This window comes from Trichechus manatus, unplaced genomic scaffold (genome assembly GCF_000243295.1).
Source record: "Trichechus manatus latirostris isolate Lorelei unplaced genomic scaffold, TriManLat1.0 scaffold00011, whole genome shotgun sequence".
NCBI classification, from domain to species: Eukaryota; Metazoa; Chordata; class Mammalia; order Sirenia; family Trichechidae; genus Trichechus; species Trichechus manatus.
Window position 1 is genome coordinate 827,979 of NW_004443947.1, and position 7,503 is coordinate 835,481.

The following is a 7,503-nucleotide window of genomic DNA, read 5'->3' on the forward strand; positions in this document are numbered from 1 at the left end:
GGGGCCTACTCCCATCTCTGTTCCTGATTTGCTGTGTGGTTCACCAAAGTTCCTCCCCTCTCCAAGCCTCATCATTCCCCCCTGTAACATGAGGAGACTGAATAGATGGGCCGTAAAGACAACACCAGAGTCTTTGGTTGGTGCAAATGGTTAATGCACTTGGTTACTAACCAAAAGGTTTGAGATTCAAGTTCACCAAGAGGCACCTTGGAAGAAAGGTCTGAAGATCTACTTTCAAAAAATCAGCCATTGAAAATTCTATGGAGCCCAGTTCTACTCTGACACACAAGGGGTTCCCACGAGTGGGAATCAAATAGACAGCAACTGGAAGGACAATGCCAGTTCTCACATTTTAGGAATAGGAACTGACATCCTCCTCCTCCAAAGGCCATGCAAGAAATCAGCTGTCAATTGAGCACACTCATAAAAAGAACTACATAGAGACATAACTTGTATAAGCCAACGCCAGCCACAACTGACTCCTGGTAATTCCACACTGTTCCACAGGGTGGGAGTACAGGCGAGGGAGAGGAGGCTGAGCTCCAGCCAAGAGTGGGCTAGGACCGGCCACTGTGGGTATTGCAGCTTGGGCAGCAACAATGCCACCTGCTTTCTTCATCCTGTCACACTTCACGGAATCAATGATTTGGGGGTAGGCTTAGCATTGGGACGGACAGGCTCTTCTGCAAAGACTCCCAGATTCGCATAGGCATCTGGGGCCTAGGTTTCCCCTAGTTCCAGCTGCGACCAGTGATGAATGCTTATTAACCACTTCTTTATATGCACTTGGAGTCCCTGGGTGGTGCCAGTGGTTAATGGGTTAACAAGCTGAGCTGCTAACTGAACGGTTGGCAGTTCACGTCCACCAAGAGACACCTTGCAAAAAAGATCTATGGTCTACTTCTGAAAAATCAGTCACTGAAAAACCCTATGGAGCACAGTTTTCCTCTGACACATATGGGGTCACCATGAGTTGGAGTCAACACTGCGGCAACTGGCTACTAGTTGGGGCACAGGAAGAGAAAATGTGCTCACCAAGCACTTGCTCAAGAATTCCATTAAACAGTGGGAGGCAGTGTGGGAGAGGGGGCAGGTTTTGTACAAACACACACACACACACACACACCAACAAAACCCCACCAACCTTTACCATAACTTCAAAGAAAATGGGAGAGTCACCAACAGAGGAAAAATTTCCTCAATTTTTAAGACGATGGAAAGCCAACAGAAGAGGGTAACAGATGAAACAGTGGAGAGAGTTGTTGTAGGGGGAAAACATCACAAAGTTTAGTAAAGCAAAGAGAAAGTTTTATTTGGCGTATATTCAAAGGGGTAAAAGTAGGAAAGTGGACAAATGTGCTGCCAGAGCTAAAACGTCTGCCTGAATCCAACAAAATATCACGGAACAGACAAAAGAGGGAAAACAGACAAACATGCTGTCAGAGCCATGTCTGTCCAAGTCCAAAGAATATTACAGAATAGGTAAGAATGGGAAGACGGGCAACCATGCTGCCACAGCCATGTCTGCCAGAGTCCCAGGAAGTTACGGAGCCATCAGTATATATTAACGTTACAAAGCTTTACCTTTTCACAGATTGGCTAGAAATTGTGATCCTACATTTTGAATTGTCCTTCTTAACAATCATTGGTACAGGTTTCAGTAAGAAGAGTCAGGAGGGTCTTCATTGGTCCAACAAATTTCTATTCACTAAATGCTAACAGAAAAAGATAAGAGTAGAAAGTCTTTTGTGTTCTGTTTGATTAGCTTCATGTGAAAGTTTCCCTAAAAGGTATTTTCCAAGATCATCTTAGCTATTGTCTTTATACCTCAGGGCCCAGTTGATGTGTCCTTGTGAGTCCTTGTGAGCCCAGCTCCAGCTGGGTCACATTCTCTATGCCCAAGGACAGGGAATAATACCTCCAACATTATTTCCTAAATCTGAGTCCAGCCCAGGAGAGGCTGCAGGGGGCTGCACAGGAGACCTCCTCTGCCCAGTACCACAGGAACTAGGAAGGGCTTGAGAGTCAGAACCGCAGTGGCACTCAGCAGCCACTGCCTCCTCCCTGAGGTGGCCCCGGACAAAAAGGCAATATGGCAAAAGCTCAGGGTTTTCAGTAGGTGTTGGAGGCCTAGAGTATCCCTGGGTGGTGCAAATGGTTAAGTGCTCAACTACTAACTGAAAGGCGGGCAGTTCAAGCCTACCCAGAGGCCCCTGGAAAGAAAGGCCTGGTGATCTGCTTCCCAACTTGAGGCAACTGTTTGTTTTTTTGGGGGGGTGGGTTGGAGACCCAGAGAAAAGCCTGCCTCAGGCTTGTGGCTGGGAATCTATGGCCAGAAAATGGACTCAGTGGACACTACCCCACCCCTTAACTGAAGCCCAGTTGCTCTCCCTCCCACAGCCCCCGCCATACAAAGCGCTCCTTCCAGGAGAGTCAGAGTGAGGAAAAGAGGCTCCTGCCACATTGCCAGGGTCTTCTGCCCAACCTGGGTTGCCCCTATGAGGTTCTTGCCTTCTACTGATCAAGAATGACCAGGACAGGCTCAAGTTTTCTGCACGAACAAAGCTTTATTGAGCAAAAGTAGCTCACGAGCGGAGACAGAGGGAGAAAACAACGCTAGCCTTTGTCTCCCCAAAGAAAGGATTGGCTAGGGCTTATAAAGGTTTTTAGGTAGGAAAAGGCATCATCTTTATTCATGAAACAGGCGGGGTTATGAAGATTAGGTGCACGGGCAGGAAGCAGCCCAAGATGGAACCTGTAACAAAGGCTCCTGGGACTGGATAGCAGGACTTATTATGGGATGCCACACCTGTGCAGCCCCCCGTGGTGCCCTTAGATTCCTGTCTCAGGTACTTGCATCAGGCGGAGGTCATCTGTCGGTCACCTTGCACATGCTCCAGGGACCAGATTGGGCCAGTTCTTCCGGAAAACATCTTATCAAGGAAGTACATTGAGAGCTGGGTGGGTTGTTTGTTCTTCCTTTGTTGCATGTTCCAAGATACAGGTTTTGTGTCATTATTTAAGCACATATTTTTAGTTCAGGGTCCTTCGCCTAGGGGCTCAGTCCCTTTTTCCCTTCCCTATCTCACTGCTACAACAGGACACCCATATCAGCTCACCATTCTTTTTTCTAATTACTGACTGACAACCCAGGATCTCCAGAACTGGGAGAACCAATCGCAGGAAAGAAAAAGTCAAGTAAAAGAAATAGAAAAACTGCACCAGAGGAAAGAGACACAATTCAGAGACTAGAAAAGAACATTCAAAATCTTTCATTAGTACACCCAGATCTAAGAAGATACTACAGTCGCAAAATAAGAACAAAATGGGGAAATTATTTTTAACCAAAAATTCTGTCCTCATCCAAACCATTGAGCAAGTTTCAGGGCAGTCAGTACCTTATCAATAACAACAACAAAATCTTAGAGCACTCCCTTTGTCTTAACATTTCACTGTTAGCAGCCTAAAGCTGAATTAGGTTTCCTGGTATCAAATTATGGCTTAGTAATGACTCACCAGGAACCCCAGCCAGGCCTTCTTCATACATGACGCCTGTAAGCCATGGCTCCCCAACCTGTTTCTTCATGTGTGTGTGTATATGTGTGTTTAATTATTCGGTTTTGTTGATGTAACTACATTTATCCCTATGAATGCATTTGAACTGCAGTGTTGGTGAAGAATATTGGATATACCATAGAATGCAAGAACGAACAAATCAGTCTTAGAAGAAATACAACTAGAATGCTCCTTCAAAGAGAGGATGGTGAAACTTTGGCTCTCTTACTTTGGACACATCATCAGGAAAGATCAAATGCTAGAAAAGGATATCATGGCTAGCAGAGAGCCAGCAAAAACAAGGAAAATTCTCAACGAGATGGACTGACATAATAGTCACAACGACAGACTCAAACATATCAACAATCATGAAGATGGTGCAGGGCCAGGTAACGTTTTGTTTTGTTGTACAAAAGGCTGCCATGAATCAGAGCCACCTCACCGGCAACAAACAACAACAACAAAATTCCTATTAAATTTCATCCTGAGAGGTTCCAACCTCTTAGGTTCTCTCCACATCTTAATTCTGATCTCTATTCTATGAGATAGGGGAGTTGGGAAGCACACCCTGTAGTCCCCCCTCTGGCACTAAATGGTTGGGTGTAAAAAAGGCCTGGGGGAGGCATCTGACCTCCTCTAATTTCACAAGGGGGAAGAAGAATCAAGGTCAACAGCCCAAGGCTAATTCCTATGAGGCAGAGGTCAGATATACCTCCTCTCGCCGCCATCTTTACCTATTTTGACACCAACTGCGGTGTGATGGACTGCTTTGTGTGGCCTTTCTCACCATGGCCTTATAACTCTCATCTAAGTGATTGGGTGGGACTGTGCAAATAGGGTAATTGTGGCCCACCAAGGGGATTGGTCAGTTTTGTCATCCCGCTGGGCTTAAAATGAGCTACCCCAGAAGTGGGAATGAGGGGATCTTACCACCACCAAGGAAGAACAGCGGAAAACACGTCTTTTGGACCCTGGATCCCTGCACTGAGAAGCTCCTGAAACCGAGAGAGAGAGAACTCTTGAGAAGTGGTGGCAGAGAAATGATGGCAGGAGACGGCATTGTGGGCTTCCTGGCCCACGAAGCAAGAAAGCTGAGTGCCTGGGATGCCTCTGGGGACTTATTGGCAGGGGCTAAAAGAGCTTTGTAACACTTGCATGAGCAGGACAGAGGACTAGGGCCAGAAAGAGGTGCGCCTGGGAGCACAACTGAAAAGAGGCTGGCTTGATGGAAGAATTCTATCCTGAGTGTTCCTGAGCCTGACTTGTAACATGTTACTTCCCTAATAAACCCCATAATCCTGAGTATTGTCTGTGAGTTCTGTGTGGCCATTGCAACGAATTATCGAGCCCAGCAGAGAAGTAGAGTACCGTGGGAGGGACAGATGGTGTCAGAGTTGGTAAAAATGGCAGAGAGAGGAGGCATGTCTGACCTCTGCCTCACAGGAATCAGCCTTGGGCTGTTGATCTTGATTCTCCTTCCTCCTTGTGAAGGGAAAGGAGGTCAGACGCCTCTGCCACACCATTTTTACACCTTCATTGTTACAGCTCTTTCTCTGTCTCCTAGGTCTAGGAGGATCTCAGACTAGGGATCCCAGGTTCAAAGTACACACTCCACTCCTTCTTCTTTCTTGGTGGTGGTGAGATCCTCTCTTTCCTACCTCTGGGATAGCTCATTTTTAAGCCTAGCAGGATGGCAAAACTGATCAATCCCCTTGGTTGGCCAAAATTACCTTATTTGCACAGTTCCATCCAAGACCATGGTGAAGGGCCACACAAAAGCAGTCCACCACACCGCACTGAGTGACTTTGAGCCAGTCTTAGTTACCTAGTGCTGCTATAACAGAAATACCACTAGTGGATAGCTTTAACAAAGAGAAATTTATTCTCTCACAGTCTAGAAGGCTAAAAGTCCAAATTCAGGGTGCTGGCTCCAAGGGAAAGCTTTTTCTATCACCTCTAGAGGAAGGACCTTGTCATTAATCTTCCCTGGTCAAGGAGCTTCTCAGCACAGGGAACGCTGGGTCCAAAGAACACGCTATTCTCCTGGCTCTTGTTTCTTGGTAGTATGAGGTCCACCTATCTCTCTGCTCCCTTCTTTCTTTTAGATCTCAAAAGAGATTGACTTAAAATACAGTCTAATCTTGTAGATTGAGTCCTGCTTCATTAACATAATTGCCTCTAATCCTGCCTCATTAACATCATAGAGGTAGGATTTACAACACATTGGAAAATCACATCAAATGACAAAATGGTAGATAATCAAACAATACTGGGAATCATGGACTAGCCAAGTTGACACACATTTTTTTGGGTAACACAATTCAATCCAGAACAGACCCTCTCAGAACTGACTCAGCTTCCCCTCTTTAACATATCTGGATTAGGCAACCTCTTTGTTGTTGTTAGCTGCCACCGACTCAGTCCCTGACTCATGGTGACCCCATGTACAATAGAACAAAATGATACCTGGTTCTATACCATCCCTGTAATCAGTTGCGGATTGGACCACTGTGATCCATAGGGTTTGCACTGGCTGACTTTTGGAAGTGGAGCACCAGGCCTTTCTTCCTACTCCATCTTAGTCTGGAACCTTTGCTGTAACCTATTCAGCATCATAGCAACATGCAAGCCTCCACTGACAGACAGTGCCTCTGCTTGAGGTACGCTGACCAGGAATTAAACCAGTGTCTCCCACGTGGAGGGCAAGAATTCTACGCTTTTGATAATAAACATCTAGTCCTCCTTTCTAATAACTTTCTCACAACCAGAACTCACAGTTACATGCTCCTGTCTGCTCCAGATCACTGCCTGGGAAAGTGGAAGCCAGGGTTCCAAGACCTGTGACCCAGAACTCGAGGTCCACCCCTCAGCCCCATCACTACCATACGCACTGATCACACGTAGGGCTACCTCAGCTTCGTCTGACCCCTACGGCTATACACGGAGTTCTAGCACATGCCTGCTAAGGGCCAAAATCTGCTAGTCATCCCCAGTATCTGCTGTTGAACAAATGAAGACGTCCCTCCCACCTGGATCTATCCTCAGGAGGGAAAAGAGAAGGAAAGCAGACCCACACCTCATATTTAGGGAGTTCAGGGTAAGAGTGTAGAGGGTCAGCAAAAAAGAGGAAGACCCTCTATGAGATGGATTGACACAGTGGCTACAACAATGGGGTCAAACATAGCAATAATTGTGAGGATGGTGTAGAACCAGGTGGTGTTTCATTCTGCTGTACCTAGGGTCACTATGATTCAGAACCTACTAATGGTACCTAACTACAACAACAAGAGCAAGTGTACAAGTGGAGGCTCCTGCCCCTGCCCCTTCTGTTCCTACCCTCACTGTTCTGTACAGCGGGGGCCTCACAGACACATGTGTGGACACCCTAAGCCCAACATCTACATTCTATCCATGACCCACCCACCCACACTTTGGCCACCCTCAGGCCTAGGGGCACAGTTCTCCTCTGGAGAACAACGCAGGGAGAGGCTTGGGCAACCTTGGTAGTAGGAATTCCAGGGTCCCGGTACCTGGACACAGTGCGGGGTGGGTAGGATTCAAGCTCCAAGTGGACATACCCCCTGGGTCTTGCAGATTCTCACAACCTGGGAAAGGGCCCAGGCAGAAGAGGGCCAGAATGGGTGCTCTAAAGCTCAGGCCCTGAGGGGTGTCCTGGGGACCCAGGTCTAAGGGCAGGCAGAAGGGAACCTCCCATACCAAGAAGGGGCCTCACAAGCTTGCAAGCGGCCATCTAAGATGCATCAATTGGTCCCAATCACCCGGAGTAAAAGAGAATGAAGAACACCAAAGACACAAGGAAAGTATTAGCCCAAGAGATAGACAGGCCACATAAACAAGAGACTTCATCAGCCTGAGACCAGAAGAACTAGATGGTACCTGGCTACCACCAATGACCACCCTGACAGGGAACACAACAGAGAGTCCCTG

General features: G+C 47.0%; 1 long non-coding RNA gene across 2 annotated transcripts in view; it reads right to left on the reverse strand.

The window, feature by feature from the left end:
• LOC111819539 (uncharacterized) overlaps nucleotides 1-7,503 on the reverse strand; it is a 41,386-nt gene that overhangs the window by 22,361 nt on the left and 11,522 nt on the right. The window contains exon 3 of one of the 2 annotated variants that reach the window (XR_002823138.1): nucleotides 4,443-4,550. The exons of the other annotated variant lie outside the window; for it this stretch is intronic. This is a non-coding gene — a long non-coding RNA (uncharacterized LOC111819539). Of the gene's footprint in view, nucleotides 1-4,442; nucleotides 4,551-7,503 lie in introns of those variants that run through there. 2 annotated transcript variants of the gene reach the window in all.